Below are 17278 nucleotides of genomic sequence, written 5' to 3'. Positions count from 1 at the left end.
GAGAGAGAGAGAGAGAGAGAGAGAGAAAGAAGAACCGAATAAATTTCCATTCCATGCGCGAGACGGTAATGGAAGAAATGGAAGAGCACGCGTGGCTGGATTAATAAAGTGCACGAAGATGAATCGTTTGGCAAGAGACCGGCTTTACGATCGTAATCAAGCAAAAAGTCATTTTCTCTAACAATAAGTTCTCACTAGAAAGAATAAAATTTTTTTTTTCAACTTTCAATTCCAAGTGGCTTGAATTGAATTGAAATCTGATTGTTTTATAGAAAAACGATACCAATCCGCGAGGTACAATCCGCGAGTACTTACTTTAGATGAATTTAAAAAAAAAAAAAAGAAAAAAACCAAGAGCAAAAAGAAAAACGATTTGATAGAGGTGTACAATCTCGAAACGTTGGATCTAAATCAGATTTTCTGCTTCGTTAGCATAGCGCGAACGTATCGAATAGTTGGCGTGAATTGTTCGTTGGCGACCATCGTCTCGCGTTCGTTCCACGAGCCGACTCGTGGAGAAAAAGAAAGCGTAAGAGCGCGAGTAGAGGTAAAACAGAAAGAAAAAAGAGAAAGGAGAATGAGAGTCGGCGGGGGTGGGGGAAGAGGGGGGGAGAGGGACATGGTGTGTGCCAGAGAGTGTTCACTGGATCGATAAGGCGTTACTTTATGAGACGGTCGAAGTCGTTCTCCTGCGGTGGCTATAACGGTAATAACCGTAACATTAATAATTAGGATCGTGGAGTATGTAACGTGCCATCGGCCGACTAATGCGTCCTGAGAGACTCGTAAAAGGAAAACGTTACGAAATCGAGAGACGTCGTTGTGCCAGCAAGGGATTTATCTCAGTCTCATCTTTTTCCTTCTCCCGTTTTCAAAGACTTTCGTTCTTCTTCTTCCTTCCTTCATTCATTCATTCATTCATTTCTTCCTTCCTTCCTTCCTTCCTTCCTTCCTTCCTTCCTTCCTTCCTTCCTTCCTTCCTTCCTTCCTTCCTTCCTTCCTTTCTTGCTTGCTTACTTGCTTGCTTGCTTTCTTGATTTGTTTCTATGTTTGTTTGTTTCTTTCTTTTTTTCCTTTCTTTCTTTTTTACCTTCTTTCATATTTTTCTGGCGTGTTCTCTTTTCCTCTCTTTCTTTTCTTCAAACACTCTGGCAAGTTACCATCTCTCCTAGTAGTTTTCTAGTTTTTCTGTAGGACACTTCATTCCCTCAAGAAAATCAAGTTGAACTCTTCTCGATACAAATCGCTTGGACATCGCTTGTATCTCCGTGATTTAAAATCTTTCTTGGACTTTATTCGTACTTTAACTCATAACTATATTGTTTTTCTTTTTTTACACAAGAACTACTTTGTTCGAACGTTAACGAAGATATATCTGTTTCGAGGATATATATATATATATATATATATATATATATATATATATCTTTCTATCATGTCGTTCGAAACAAAGTCTAGTAAGATCGAACTCGATCGGAATTGCGATCCGAAAAGCCTTTGACCAACGAATTCAGACGTATAAAGAGAACCAAAGGCAAAACGAGTTCGAATAGTGCGGGTGGACGAACAATACGATCATCTGCTACGGCTGATTCGTTCTCATTCGATTTCTACAGGCAGGTGTACTTGGACTGGACGATAGTACTTTCAGAGAGTGGGATTTGCGTGCACGTGTGTGTTACACGAACAATGCTTTTCCACGAAACGCATCTACCAGATCCAGTTTCCTTCGCTAACGGTGCGAGAAAAGACGAGATCGAGAAGGAGAGAGTGAGAGAGAAAGAAAGAGGGAGAGAGAGAAAGAGATAGGGAGAGAGAGAAAGAGATAGATGTAGGACTAGCAGCCTTCCGCACCTCGCTTGCATCGTCATTCGATGCGTAACTACGTCCAATTGCTGCCGTTGCTATAGCTCGCCCGCCGAACCTTCCTGGGAACTCACCGAGCCGTGGAGCTCTAACAGTGCTCGAACGAAGTAAGAAGAAGAAGCAGAAGCAAAAGAAAAAGAAGAAGAAGAAGAAAAAAAGAAGAAGAAGAAGAAGAAGAAGAAGATGGGGATGGAGATGGAGGAAAAGGAGGAGGAGGATTACAGCCGGACCGTGGTTTATAGCACAAAGTGCACCAAAGAGCTCGCGCACTGCAATTTGCCAAGTGACATATGTTCCTTAGGAGAAGTCGCTTCAAAATCCTCGACCTCGACTTTGCCAATATAAAATCCATCGCTTCGAGAACGAGGAGAATGACTTTGAACTCGTGCGTGACCTTGCTCCTAGACACTGATTTTATTTTTTATATTCTCTCTCTTTCTCTCTTTATCTCTCTATCTCAACATTTTTTTATCAACTTCGCGCTTTAATTCCTCGATCGTCTGTTCCCTTTTTCTTTTTTTTTTTTTTTTATGAGCCCGATGTAACGTCTTCGAAGTAATAGTCTCTTTTATAGTGTAAAGCACTCTTTATCATTAACGATTTCACCGTTGAACGCTTTCAAAGAACGTTCCGATGTTCGTTACGGTCGTTCGCTCATCGGGCAGATTTAGGAGCCAGAGAACAGCTCGTGTCATCGCGAGAGTCATTAAATCATGAAGATTAAAGTTTCGTGCTCGTAAATGCAAAGTATTCGAGGTATTAATCGTAGGTATGGCAGACGCGTACCTAAGTTTTCTTTCTTTATTCTCGATAACCTTTTATACGGTGCAAAAATTTCACGGAAACGTCGCACCGGTCAACGCAAACGAAGCAGACACCTTTCGAAGATGGCACCGCGACTTGCGCTTATGGCGAGCGCATAACGTGGTTATTATAAATTCTCTAGTAGTAACCCGTCGAGTAAGTAGCTGCGTTCTCTACGTACACGGATAATAGTCTGAAACGAGTACCGGCAGCAAAAGGGCGAGGTCAGCTTGTCCGTCGCATATTAAAGACAGCTCGAGCATGTATACTCCGGCCCTAACCGCATCTGAGGCCCTGTGTCGCGCGAGAAGGGCCAAGGAATGTGCATGCAGAAGTTGCCTTTCTCTCTTTCTCTTTCTCTTTCTCTTTCTATCTTTCTCTCTTTCTCTCTTTTTCTCCATCTTTCTCTCTCGTTTTCTCTTTCCTCTTTAAGTACCTCGTATATACGGACTTATTGCCGTGGCGAACTATCGACGATTACACGGAAGAGATTTCTTCGATAGTTCCTCCCATTCCAATCTCTGTTTTTCTCTATCTCTTTCGATCTTTCTTTTTTCTTTTTTCTTTTCTTTTTTTTTTTTTTTATTTTTATATATAATTAACAAAACAGAAAGACAAAATGTATGAGGGTGTACGATAAAAAGAAAGATGAAACGTTTAAAGCTCGAGTAAATGTTAAAAAGGCGACAGAGCGTGATAATCGTTCTGTTTCTCGTATTCCTTGCTTCGTTGTAATTGGTTTACTCGACCGAACGAAATCCCGGAGCTTTAAAACTTTCCTCGGTAGTCCTCTCGTAAAAACAACAAAAACGTCGTCCTTTGACACTTACGTACACGTGTATACTTCCAAACTAAAACTCGTCACTCTATTTCCATCCTGCGAAAGTCTTTCGGTTTGTTCTTTGGCAAGTTTAGTGACATTTCGCTTATTCGCTAAGCAAGGACTTGTCTTACCTTTACATTTACAGCATTAAATAAATCTTTTAGTTTTAAATTTGTATAAATGTGAAATTTTAAATTAACGAATTAATTTTCTTTGAAAACAATTTATTAGACAAATGCTTCTTTGTTTTTTATTTGTCTTCTTATCGTCGCCATGATATGTATGCATACGTTATAATGGATTTTGCTTCCATCCATTCTTGGCGTTTTAAACGATAGTTATAAGGCCTCCTACCAGTATGCGTCTGTATCACCGCATATTTCTTCGCTTTAATTACACGACGTCGTCGTCGTCGACGACGACAACGACGACGACATACACTCCGTTTCGTCTTCGAAACTCGTGCGTCGCGTTACCCTTACAAAAAGGCGTTAATGAACTACCCCGATACAACTTTGAGGTGATTCGGGTGTGCAAAGTAATATACGGAACGCCTGTTGTGACACCACAATTTCTAGGTACTTCCAGCGACATAATTAACGTCACGTGATCTCTAGGAAGCGCCTTAATATCGTTATCGGTCAAAGTACACCGGTAGGTGCTTTGTACTTGCCATGGGTTCAATACCGCGGCCGAAGTATACGTCGGCGGTTGACCGTAAAATTAGTGGGACGCCTTGCCAACTTGTCTCGAGCAAACTTGAATCTCCTTTGCGAGTAGGTTCCCCCAGTTACGTTACAAACTTTCAATTAGACGCCTTCTTTGAGAAAATAGTTTAGGAAAGAAAAAGAAAATTTTCGAATACCTACCGATCTCTCTTTCTCTCTCTCTCTCTCTCTCATTTTATCTCGCATACAGGTATCGAGTAAAAATATCGAAGAAAATTTTTAATTCATCTTGAGAGTTTCGTCGAAACTTTTTTCTTTCTCCCTCTCTCTCTCTCTCTTTTTCTCTCTGTCTCTCTTTCTCTATCTAACTATCTCCTTGCCGAAAACTCGAGAAGACGAATAATGCCACTTTTGAGTTCTCTCTTTCCTTGGAGCTCCTTCCTTACGAAATATCAGTCCTTCCTCTTTTCCATCTCTCTTTCTCTTTCTCTTTACCTACGTCCAACTGAAAACTCCTCTTGCTCTCGCCTTCTTAGACGAAGTATCCTGCTCATAAGGCGAGCACTGCCACGTGAAATTTCCATAAAGAGCGCCGACCTCCAGAAGTATCCGTACAAAGGATTGCTTTATGAATTTCGCGCGAGATCTATCCGGCCGAGACGTGAATAATATGCACCTGCTGCAACCGTAGAATGAGCTACGTGCACCGGTTCGTATTAACCTCTACAGAGGAGAAGTCACGTTTCTACCGAATATTCGTCCAACTCTTCGCCCTCTACCCTTTACCCTACCTCTTCCTCATTTTCCTCGTCCAAATTCGCCTAAATTCTGATTTTCCATGCGCTGAATTAAAGTACCGTCCCATAGACAGAACTTTCGTTCTCTAAACGAACATGTACTATGCCACGATTAAATACTAAAAGAAAGGAAAAAAAAAACTGTTACGATTCTTTTCGTTCCTCCAAATTTTCTCGTCCCTACTCTTTGCCTAAAAGCCTTTTACGTTTTTCTTTCTTTCTTTTTTTCTCTCTCTCTCTCTCTCTCTTTCTCTCTCTCTCTCTCTCTCTCTCTCTCTCTTTCTCTCTCTCATTCCCTTATTTTTTCATGAGAGAAATGTAAAATGCACCATGACGAAGGAAATATTTTTAAGGATCGCATTTCCTCCGTGTAATTCTATGAAATACAAAATAAAAATAGAGAGAACAATATCTCATTAAATTAATAACTTCTACGTACGCTGGAACTATTAGATCACATTTATATTCATAATAATTAAAATGAAAATATCTGGTTTTGTGAGAATGATATCAAAGCTTCTTCTTCTTTTTCTTTTTCTTTTCTTTTTTTTTTCCTCGAGAAAAATGATATATCAGTTGATTCGAAGAACAGTAAAAAGTTAAAAATTAACGTTACGTGAGATTAGAACAAGTGATTAGTTGCAAGTTACGGTCGATTTAATTGCATACATTTGTCGAACGCGGAAACGACCTTGTCTTCCCACGCGAAAGTTTTCGATCGATGCGATCGCACGTGTGACATTGACTGTACGAGAGAGCGACGACATAAAAAAAAAAAAAAAAGAAAAAAAAACGAAAAAGCGATTGGAAAAGGAAATTACAAAGAGAAACAAAATGCGTCGACAATATTTAACCGCGATCCAGATAACTAGAACACGATTAGTGAAAAAAAAATATTAATTACTTGCGACTACTGATAAATATAGATTGCAGTTATGCATGGCTCTCGATCTGTGTGTCTAAGTAACGGTCGTATTCACTGACTTGACCGCTAGTCGATCCAAACTCGTTGCATAATAAGTGGCCTCTGCGTAATCGTAAAGTGTCGAGTAGTAGCAGCAACAAGGAGAGAGAGAGAGAGAGAGAGAGAGAGAGAGAGAGACCAGTCTTTCTGGATGAAAAGAAAAATCGAGAGACAAGACTCTAAGATAAAATTCCAACGTAGTTTTCTCTAAACTCGTTTGACTCCTGAACATAATTCGAATATTAGCACGTAAGTATCATCCTACTAATGATTCTTTTCTTTTTTTTTTTTTTGCTTATGAAAAGTCATTAAAAAGGAACATTTCAGTCAGTAATTCATACCATTAATGACAACGAAGTTATCTTACGGGAAAATGAACTATCGCTTTCTCTGTTTATCCGTAGTTTATCTTCTAGGCGACACGCGATAGCACTTAAACGCGATCACCGTGCAGTTAAAATCATTTTTCTAGCTACGTCCAAATGCATGACGTCAACTGTTTTCTATAGATTCAGACGATGATTTTTCTACGAGTTTCCATTCAATGTAAGGAAAATGGCATATCTATAAAATCTTACAAAAACGAAAAAATCCTTCGTTTCTATCGTCGATCGTCGATAAATCTATTTCATGTTTTCTTTACGAATACGTTCGAGTTCGCTTGTTATTTTGGGGATTTCTCGTAACTTTTGAGATTATTTCGTGCGGTCCATTTTCTTGTCATGGGAACAAGAAATAAAGAGAAACAAAGAAGGAGAGAAAAAGAAAAACAGAGAGAAAGAGAGATAGAGATAGATAGAGAGAGAGAGAGAGAGGGAGAGAAAGAGTGAGAAGGAGAAAGAGGGAGAGAGAAAGAAAGAGAGAGATCGCGGAAATAAACGAACAGACAATGGCTATCCGCTTGTGTATAAGAAACAACTCACTTGTCGTTTTACTCGGTCCTGGTACGCGGGCAGATTGTTCCGAACAACATTATGCCCCGGTAAACGTCGTCGTATCGTTTAACGGTACAACACCGAGGGCAACCTTTGAAGCACGTTGTCGTTGTTGTCGTCCACGCCAAGAAAGCCAGACGCCTTTACGAGTTAACGCTTACGAACCACACGCATTTCCCATGCGAGAAAATTCTCGACCTGTATGGAGATAATACGTACGTACTACTATATTTATATCTGGCTAGCTGGTCAGCTTGAATCGCACGCCCACGAGAACTTAGGATTAACGATCTTTTATTGTGAGCTAATCCGACAATCGATAGGGGAAACGACTAGTAAAGTCTAGTTTAGCAACTCAGACTTATTTTCACCTTGGACTCGATCTTGTTAACCCTCGCCTTTTTCCCGGGCAACGTCGATAAAACGTTATGGATCGCACCAGAGAGAAATAACGGTCGGCATGGCTCCGAGGCGAACTTTCCGCAACTTTTAACCGGCCGATATCCGCCTTCCTTGATAATTTCTATCTCCTAGTGGAAACTTTTCCAAGATAGAACTAGACTTTTTCCACAAGCTTTTTCACGTCTTTTCTATTCTCTCATGTCGTTCTTTTCTTATATATTTCGACGCGTTCCATTGAAAAATCATGATATACAAAGTGTCGACTAGAATTTACACGATATAGAGTTGAGATTGCAAGACCATGACCACAGTCACGGAAAAGGAAGTCGTCGGTGGGCCTCTGCGCGAAGGTGTAACGACAAACGAGGAAAACCAGACTAACTGGACAAACAGGAACGGTGTACGTCGTTTGCCAACAGAAAGAAATGAAGAGAAAGAGAGAGAGAGGAAAGATAGAAAAAGAGAAAGAAAGAAAAAGAAATAAAAGAGAGAGAGAGAGAGAGAGAGAGAAAGAGAGAGAGACAGAACATTATCAGACAAACTTTAATTTCCTTAATATGTCTGTTTCTCGAGTTGCCGAGAGAAGCAATTAAAATTCAACAAGATATCGCCTACTGGCCTTACTCCTTTCTCATCCCCTCTACCATCTTTCTCTTTCTTTCTCTGTCTCTCTCTATTTCTTTCTATTTCTTAGCGACCTTTACCGTCTCCTTTTCCGCTCGTAATTCTCTGAAATGCCACGTGGTACTGACCCGACGCGACCGCTGTCCAGCCTCCAATTTCCTCCCGTTACCTCCTATCTGTACCGTTGTCGCCTGTAGAAACACACGAACGTGTACAGAGAGAAGGAGGGAGAGAGAAATACACACACACACACACATAAATATATATATAGATATATTCCTATCCTTATGTTGTACCGCTCCTGTTGTCGTCGCCTGCGACCCGACCTGGATACACGCGACAGGGGCCAATGGCAATTACGATTATGGACCTTCGAGAGCAATGTGCAAGGTACTTCGATCGCTAACCGTGCTCTTAGCTACGAGATCGATTCCCCCTTCTCCTTCTCATCTATCCTCCTCCTATGTCTCGTCCTTTCGTCCACGGTTCTAGTCTCCGATGTAGCAAAACACATACGAGACAGTTTCCCCGTTATTTTAAGTAATTGAAGACGTACCTCAGTATATATAAACGGAGACTCGATTTCTCGGATTTCACCGAAGGTTCTTTTACGAACGCTATCAAAGTAAACCACGAGATGTTTTCGAGTCGATCGTTCATTACATTTCTCCCTTTTATTTTTCTCTTACCGATCTTGAAGGTTATACATGATCTTTCTACTTCTAATTATGATGCTAGAAAAAGGTTTGACGTCTGGATCCTTCGGGAACGCGTAATCCATTAGATAGTACTTCTCTCTCTCTCTCTCTCTCTCTCTCTATTTCTCTCTCTCTATCTATCTATCTCTCTCTTGGCAGACGTTTACGATATTATGCGGCTCTTATCGACTCGAAGGTTTCACCGGAAGAACGTACGGCGATGACGACGTTATCTAGTATTAAAGTAAAGCCGTCAGATTTAAGGTAACGGATACGGTACAGGCCGCTCGCGTTCGCTTAACGCGAACATCACGATCAACCTTAAAGGCAACGGTGAAGCTCGTGCCAAACGATAGAGAGCAGCTATATATCTCAAGGTACACGGAGAAAATTGAATTAAAGTCACTTAAGTGTTTACCCACGTTCTCAATTATACACGATGAACCCTTGGCATCGAAATAATTATCTTTTGTAGTCCGTTATACTCCGGTATACACGTAGGGGACGAAGAGAGAAAGAGAGAGAGAGAGAGAGAGAGAGAGAGAGAGAAAGAGAGAGAATAGAACAGAGATAGAAAGATGGATAGAACTTAGGTCGAATCGAGTCACACACACCACGATATATTGTTTCTCGTCGTTCTAGTCTTCTTTCTTCTACTTCTTCATCTCTTTTCCACCTTTCTCCTCGGCATCCCTTACTTCGTCTTCTACGTGAAGCGACTACTACTTACATCAGCACCGACTAAGACGACATTCAGGATAGCACACGATATTATATCTATACTCAGCTTATCTCTCCTTTATCGAACGTTACACTGACCGCCTCGGTAAATTTCAACGACGAACGAGAAAAAGAGACAAAGTAAAAGAGAGATAGATAGATAGATAGATAGAGAGAGAGAGAGAGAGAAAGAGAGAAGGAGAGAGAGGGAGAGAGAGAAGAACCAAGAGCCATCTTCGATCGATAGGAAGTGCGCAGTTAACTCTGATGTAATAATTACATGATTTTCTAAGGCTCTCGAGCACTCTCGGTGGGTCGCGATCCCTTCTCGGAAGTACGGGATCGTGCATTAGGAGGCATCCTGCCTCCTAATACCGAACAAGGAACACATTGATAGGAACGAATACACATAGATGAAAGCATGAAAGACCCTTGTGTACGCGAGCGGTTTCGATAGAATATCGAGATTTAAAGATGGTTGGGAGATACGGGACGATATTAGTCCCTCGATTCGTTACCATCGTTTCAAGATTATGTGCTTGTTCTCCATTTTACGAATAACGGTCCACTCTCCTTCTTTCCTCCTCCTCCTCTTCCTCCTCCTCCTCTTCCTCCTCCTCCTCTTCCTCCTCCTCCTCTTCCTCCTCGTTTTCCATCGATATGGTGCCCCGATCTTCGGTCTTAACTGTAAAGTCGATTCGCGAACTATCTTCTGGATGAATACCGTTTTGCAAGAACTCGCTTCGAAACGAAATTATTATCTCTATGAAACGTGGTACTTCGAAAAAGGGTAAGAGATACGTCGATGGATGAAAAGAGAAAATCGGGAATATCACGAGAGGTAGAGCGGTTCAGGAGACAAATATTGACTCCGGGTGACGCGAAGAGCGAAACGCTTTCGACTTTTAAGGGAATGTGAAAATCGGTGAAATGTGGAGGGAAAAGTGTGTGTATATGTATGTGTGTGTGTGTGTGAGAGAGAGAGAGAGAGAGAGATGTACAATGAGGACAAGATGGGACGTAAAGGAGTCGAAGAAGTGGAACGAGGAACGCGTGCATCGAAAATGTGGAAAATGCACGGAATAGGAATTCCAGCTACGAAGATACTTTTGAAACACGCTTCCTCTCCGATCGTCTATCCTTCTCGATCCTCTTTTACGTTCCTTCGTTACGAATGTTTCCGTCCCATCGACTAAGAGTGCCCTTACTTTCATCCTTTTTCATGTCTTATTTTTATGCGTTCTATCTCGTTATCGCGCTCGAAACTTCGGCGCGTGTAAATTGAATTTTTGCGTGAGAAAACATTTCTTCCAGAGTCGAGGGAAATATTCGAAAGAATGAATTAAAAATATTATTTGAAAATGCAAATAATTCCGCGGTGTGCTATTTAACGAGCATTGTCGGCGGTCGTACTAATTACATTCGACCCCTGTAGCTTTCTCTTTTTCTTTTTTAACATAAGTAAAAGCAAAGTTGAAAAAGGTTCTCTGAGAAAGAAAAAACTCGGAAAATATTATCTCGTTTTCCTTCTTATTATTCGAAGGAGAAAACGTCTAAATAATAACATTGAATTATTTATTCTGCGAGAGATGGATGGACAGAGAAGTTTAGCTCCACTGGTCTTAGATTTACTCGCACGGGTACGTTAATGTGGGAGGAAGGAGGCTCTTGGGTTCGGAAAGGAGAGGAAGATGGAAAAGGGTAAAGAGAGAAAAGAAAAGAGTTCTCCTTGGTTTCGCGTTATCTCCGAGAGTGCGCATACATTTGCTCCACGAAGCAGTTCCGTTTTCTTTGCTCTCTCTCTCTCCGTCTTCTCTCTCTCGCTCGCTTGCTCGCTCGCTCGTTCGCTCACTCACTCATTCTCTTCCTCTTTCTCATTTTCTTTCTTCCTTCCATCTCTTTCGCTTCTGTATTCGCATTTGCAATACCATTGCCCGCGCGCGTACCATTCCCGACCGGTAGACGAACCTAACTGTTCCGAATCGTTGCGATAATTTTGAATCTCGCATTCAAGGGGACGAGATATCTCTCTACTTTTCTCTTTTTCTCGAATCTTCGTAGTTTCAATGCACCGACGCCTTACCGTCTCTTCTTTTTTACGCGGGCAACCGCACGTTCATTCTCATCCTTTAACCTCTTCCTCCTCCGTCTCCGTCCCCGTTCCGGTCCCGGTCCCGGCCGCGAACGAATCAGACGAATAATGCTACATTGTTATAACGAGAAATTGCACCGCAGCGATATGTGACTGCTTCGAAGATGAACGAGAAAGCTCGTAAAACCGAGGGAACGATCTATGAATGGAGCGAATCGACTCCTCTTAACCGCTAAATTTTTCGTACGATACTCCTCATTCGTCTTCGTCCTATCTCATTTCTCCTATACGATCCTTTCATTTTTTTTCTTTTTTTATTTTCGTCATTGCCGTTCCATTTCCTAGATCTTCGATCACATTGAAACGAACGGGAGAAATTCTCGTATTGTTTATTAGCGGAAACAATGTCGGACCTTCCTTTCAAGCTTTACAAAAACGAACGGCATTTAAAAGGCGATGGAAAGACCGGAAAGTACCGTAAGCTTTTACGTTGAAATTGATCGCGGAGAAAGCATCGAAGTTGTGCTCGAAGGATGAAAAGTACCCTTAAGTACCTCCATCCTTTGAGTCTTTAATAATCCACCTCTCTGGCGGCGAACTTTGCGCTCGTTACGATCTTTCTCCGCTTCCTTCGACAAACAACTTCTAGCTTCTTCTTCTACTTCTTTCTTCTCCTACTATTCCTCTTGCTTCTCCACCCTCGGAACATATATATCCTGGTACACGGTGGAGTCGCATTAACGTAAAACATCGTAACAACGTGCGATCGGCGTTAGAATCCTGGCGTCCTCTCGCTTCTCGCGAGTGCGAGCGCAACTACGAGCGAGCTTCTTCTTTCCCTAACAACCTAACGCGCCGCGGTATCTAACACTCTTTCCCTAGGACTTACGGAGTTAATGACGCCATCCTCAAGAATTATATTCGTCGAGATCGTGCGTCGTACTCTTACACGTTTGAATCTTTCCGGTACTATTCATTACTCTTTAATAATGATCTCTGCGGCTTTCCTGCTTCTTTCTTTTTCTCTCGAGTATCCTGCCGTCGTAGTCCTCGTCGTCGTCGTCGTCGTCGTCGTCGTCGTCGTCGTCGTCGTCGTCGTCGTCGTAGTCTTCGTCGTCTTCGTCGTGAACACAACGAGCATCGCGACACTGCACGTTTCCTACACGAATGTACATGGTACGTAGGAGAGAGCGGAACATGGAACGAGCCGCGAAAACGACGCGCTTGAATGCACTTTCAACGAAGGATCCTTACCCTTTTCCGTATCCTTCTCTCTCTCTCTCTTTCTCTTTTTCTCTACATTTTTTCTACTTTCTCTTTTCGCACTCTCCAATACTCTCTCTCTCTCTTTCTCTCTCCCTGTCTCTCTCTCTCTCTTTTCTATCTTTTCTCTCTTTCTATGAGCTACCACGATCCATGGGATCGTAAATATAAATCTCTCGCATGTCGCACTGTTGTCTATGCCTTTTCTTCTCGGCTCATCGACGAGATAAGGCAGTGAGTACTCGAGCGTGTCTCGAACTCTCGAATGAGGGAGACAGCAATGCCTTTTTCATTTCGTTCCTTACTCCGAAGTATAGGAAAACGAAGAGGGCGATTTACGAGCGCGAAAGAGACCTGTCTTATGTCCTTCGACCTTCCTCTCGCGGCCATAGGAATTTCTTGGCCGATCGATACCAAGAGTCTTCTCCGCGAGCTCGTTCGACAAGGAATTGGAATCCTTCCGGCTCTCGTAAAGTCGCGGATGCTTTTTCCGTTCGATCTTTTATTGGAAAGCAGATGAGACGCGTCGGCCAACGACGACAACGACGACGACGACGACGACGACGACGTCAACGACGACACCGACAACGAGACAACGTATCGACAGAAGCTGCTTTTCTTACAACATCAAACTATTTGTTTCCGAGTTTCAGCCTCGAAGAAATATGATACACTACGTTCTTCTATCGATTTTGCTCATTCGTCATATACATAGAACGACTCAAGCGTGTCTGCCTTTTATAAAATTCACACGGTTTATCCTCGAGTTCTACGTTTCCTACGTCGCGAATACTTATTCTTACACGCGTTTTCCTACGCTCGGCGATGAAAATCAACGACGACGAAGACGACGAGGACGACGACGAATGCCTCCTTCGCAACCGTCGGCCAATTTCCTTAATAAATGATCCTATTACGAGGTGCGATGCCGCGGGAAAAACTAGCCGTTAAAACGTCTTATATATCATCTTAACGTGAAATTGGATATTTATTGGTGACAGATGGGACACGGCGCTTCCACGGATCACGCCGTGCGATCAATCATATCGTAACGCCACGTGCTCTTTTCTTCTCTCACGTTTCTCTCTCTCTCTCTCTCGTTCTCTCTCTTTGTATCCCTTTCTATCTTGCTCACTCACTCTCTTTCTCTTTGTACGCATAATGAATCGCGCGAAGAGCACGTAATAGCGGGCTATGACCTTACGATGGTGGCACCGTCCTCATTTTGAAAAATAACATGCAATATTCCACCGTTTTTCTCTTACAACGAGCGAGCTCCATTCTCTTACTTCTCTATGACCGTTCGCGCTTCAAGCAGACGAGGAGAGCTCTATTCTTAACGAGCGGCCACTTACTGTGGGTAATTGTCACTTTAATAACACGAGAAATCTACCGTTTTTGATTATCGTCGATCTTTCAAAAGTAATAGTAACGATCGTCGTTCGTTAGACATTTTACGACTTCTCCGATCAATTTCATTCGTCTCGGGCTTAACATCTCAATTTTATTATTACAACTTTTAATAACTCTTTATATAGAGTTCGAAAACTCGATGAAATACGATTCATAAGTTTTCATTCTTTTTATCGGCATCATTCACTCTTCTCTTTCCTTATAATAAAGATCATTGTTAAGATCATTGTTAGGATTATTGTAAGGATATATTGTTAAAATTGGATTCTATGACAAACGCATATAACATGCCTCGAAACGACAGGCGCATCCTTGCGTGAGAATACATATTCAGTAACCCATCCACATACGGATAGATTCCATGATTTGCTTGTGTATACGTTCTCGATTTGATATGCCGGTAGGTATAGAGAGATAGATAGATAGAGAAAGAGAGAGAGAGAGAGAGAGAGAGAGAGAGCGACAGGAGGAAGTGGAATCTTTGATCCAGAATCTCTATGGCGTGCCTCAAGGACCGTTTGATACGCGTCAAAAGACAACGCGTTACGATCGATATATCCTACTGGCCTAGAGAAGATTAAGTGAGAGAAAGAGAGAAAAGGAAATGGTAATGTGGGAGTCATAATAATAAGATGTAAAATGAAAGAGAGTCAGGGGCGCGGTCGATTTCTTGAGCTTATTAGATTTAACTTCAACTTTAAGATTTAAATAAAACAAAACAAAACAAAACAAAACAAAACAAAACAAAATAAAATAAAATAAAATAAAAATCGTGAAATGCCGCAGGAGGTAACGGGAATGTCTGACAAATGACGCTGCTTTCGAAGGCAAATAATATAACGCTAAGTGGAAGATGGACTTTCGCCGAAGGGTCTCTTTGATATTTTTTTTTCCTTTCCTATCGTCGATCGAGTTAGCTCCGTTCGTTCTATTCCTCTCGAAGAGGTTTATTCACTCACGTACATCTACTCGTTCCCTGAGAACGACTACGGCGAGCACGTTTCCAGAAAAAAAGAAAAGTTGAGGGTAGATCGACGGAACGTAAATTATCGTGGCAAATCCTTCGAGCTTTTACCTTAGCGGCAACGGTTTGCGCGTGTACAAGCGTTAAGATTTCGCAAAAGATTCAAGGGAATCTTGTCGTATCCCTCCTAGTCAAAGGAGAGACATCATTAATACAAGGTAGCAATTTATTACGAGGTCGACTGACCGTCTGTCTTTTCCGACGTTGTATCTCTCTGTGTCGCAAGTTGACTAGGCGGAGACTTTCACGTTCGTTGCGACGCTATCTCTGAAAAGGGAGCACGATGTACTTACGTACAAATATATTGTACGTGCATAAGATACGTTGTACGTATCGGTATACTTTGGTAAAAATATACCCAACAAAAAATTAAGGAATAAGGGAAAGGAAACTGGAAGGAAAGAAACTTTTTATTTTTATTTTTATTTTTCTTTTCTTTTCTTTTCTTTTAATTTATTTTTTTGTTGTTGTTGAAAGATGAAAGATTTAAATGAGACACGACGACGTACGATTAGACGCTACGAAAGATATTTAAGAACGCGCGTCCAGATATATGTCTATAACGAAAGGGACGAAAGGCTTATAAAAGGTACGTTAATCCCGGTGTAGGATTATACCGTCCATTTAGTGGTACGTAAACGTGAAAGAGCAAAGCTCTACGTGTCGTCGTTTGAAATTGCCTACGCGTTAAACGTTAAAGGTTATACGTTAAATGTATACTCTCTGTCCCTACCTTATCCTCGTCGTCCTGTCCTTCATCTGGACGCGCTCCCACGATTGATTTCGCGCGCTCACGTTGCTACTAAAACCCTAGGTAACGTGGAAATAATCGACGGAATTTTCATCGTGCTTTCGACAGTGGAAAGTTCAAATAAGCGCGAAAAGGACATTGAGTGTGGGAAGAAGAACAAGCGAGGAAAAAGATAAAAGAAGAAGAAGGAGATGAAGATGAAGAAGAAGCTCGTAGAAAGGGCCGCCGTGTCGGTGTTGCAGCCAATTAAACGTTATTCAGCGCGAAGGTTCTCTGGCCTTTTTCCTCTCTCTTTCTCTCATCTTCTTCAACTCTCTCTCTCTCTCTCTCTCTCTCTCTCTCTCTCTCTCTCTCTCTCTCTCTCTCTCTCATTCCCTCTCTACCTTCATCTCTTTCTCTCTTTCTCTCACGCTCTCTCGCGAGAAAACTCGCGGCAGATATGGTCCCGTATCTCGATAGGAAAACTTTGCTCTTCGTTAGTGTCACTGATTATCCGAAGGAGGGTTATTACCTCGTGATTTACGCCTCTGTCTCTCACTTTCTCTCTCTCTCTCTCTCTCTCTCTCTCTCTCTCTCTCTCTCTCTCTCTCTCTCTCTCTCTCTTTCTTTCGGCTATATCTTTTTCTTTCTCTTTCTCTTTCTCTTTCTCTTTCTCTTTCTCTTTCTCTTTCTCTCTCTCTCTCTCTTTTTCTTGATACTACCGAGCAATACTCGTTGTATGTATTCCTCGAGCGTAAAGCACGTATAAAACGCGCTCTTCACAGTTTCTCGAACAAAAGAGGAAGATGGAAAGCAAAGAGAGAAAGAAATAGAGAAAGAAAGAGAGAAAGAGAGAGAAAGAGAGAGAAGAAAAAATCAAAGCTGGTGCGATGTATCGTTCGGTTGGACACCCGACGCGAAACCGACGTGGCTTGGAGCTCTCCGCTGAACTGATCCACGATAAATAGTCGCGGATCGAATTCCTTCGAGGCGCTCACTCCGAAGACCCGTCGCGCTCTAGAAATTCTTTCCCGGTTCGATCGAGCAAGGACGAAGCAAGCTCAGCTAACTGTTTAAGTCTTTTTAGCTAGTACAAATATTGATACGTCGTATTTTCCGAACTCGCGACTAACTGTCTATCGATCCAGTTTCGAGCCGATAAAAGTAGAACGTGTAATAAAGTTTAAAATACATTGGTAATAATCTTCAAGTAGGAATCCGTCTAATATAGTATCTAAAACAAGTAGATTCATTTAAACGCGAAATGAAATAATATAGATCCAATTGTACTATCTATATCTAGTAAAATACGACTAGATAAAATGGCTTACTCGAGAGTCGGCTTTTATTATTTTATGTAAGCTCACCGACGACTTATTAGACACGGCTTGAGCTCTGTGCGGTATCGAACTCGTTATGGGGGTAGAAGCATTCACGAAGACTTTACTGAGAGAG

The 17278-nt window shown here is 41.8% G+C and overlaps 2 protein-coding genes across 4 annotated transcripts in view; one reads left to right on the top strand and one right to left on the bottom strand.

Moving 5' to 3' along the window:
* The window catches only part of LOC146873173 (autophagy-related protein 16-1-like), a 257007-nt gene that overhangs the window by 174413 nt on the left and 65316 nt on the right, over positions 1–17278 (top strand). Inside the window, exon 1 of one of the 3 annotated variants that reach the window (XM_085664884.1) lies at positions 7054–7072. The exons of the other annotated variants lie outside the window; for them this stretch is intronic. The gene's annotated coding sequence lies outside the window, so the exon portion shown is untranslated. Of the gene's footprint in view, positions 1–7053; positions 7073–17278 lie in introns of those variants that run through there. 3 annotated transcript variants of the gene reach the window in all.
* neo (ZP and PAN domain-containing protein neyo) overlaps positions 1–17278 on the bottom strand; it is a 164282-nt gene that overhangs the window by 126974 nt on the left and 20030 nt on the right. The gene's annotated exons all lie outside the window — the stretch shown is intronic.

This window comes from Vespa mandarinia, chromosome 2 (genome assembly GCF_050613455.1).
Source record: "Vespa mandarinia isolate Hongniang chromosome 2, ASM5061345v1, whole genome shotgun sequence".
Lineage (NCBI taxonomy): Eukaryota > Metazoa > Arthropoda > Insecta > Hymenoptera > Vespidae > Vespa > Vespa mandarinia.
This window is presented reverse-complemented; position numbering and strand designations above follow the sequence as displayed.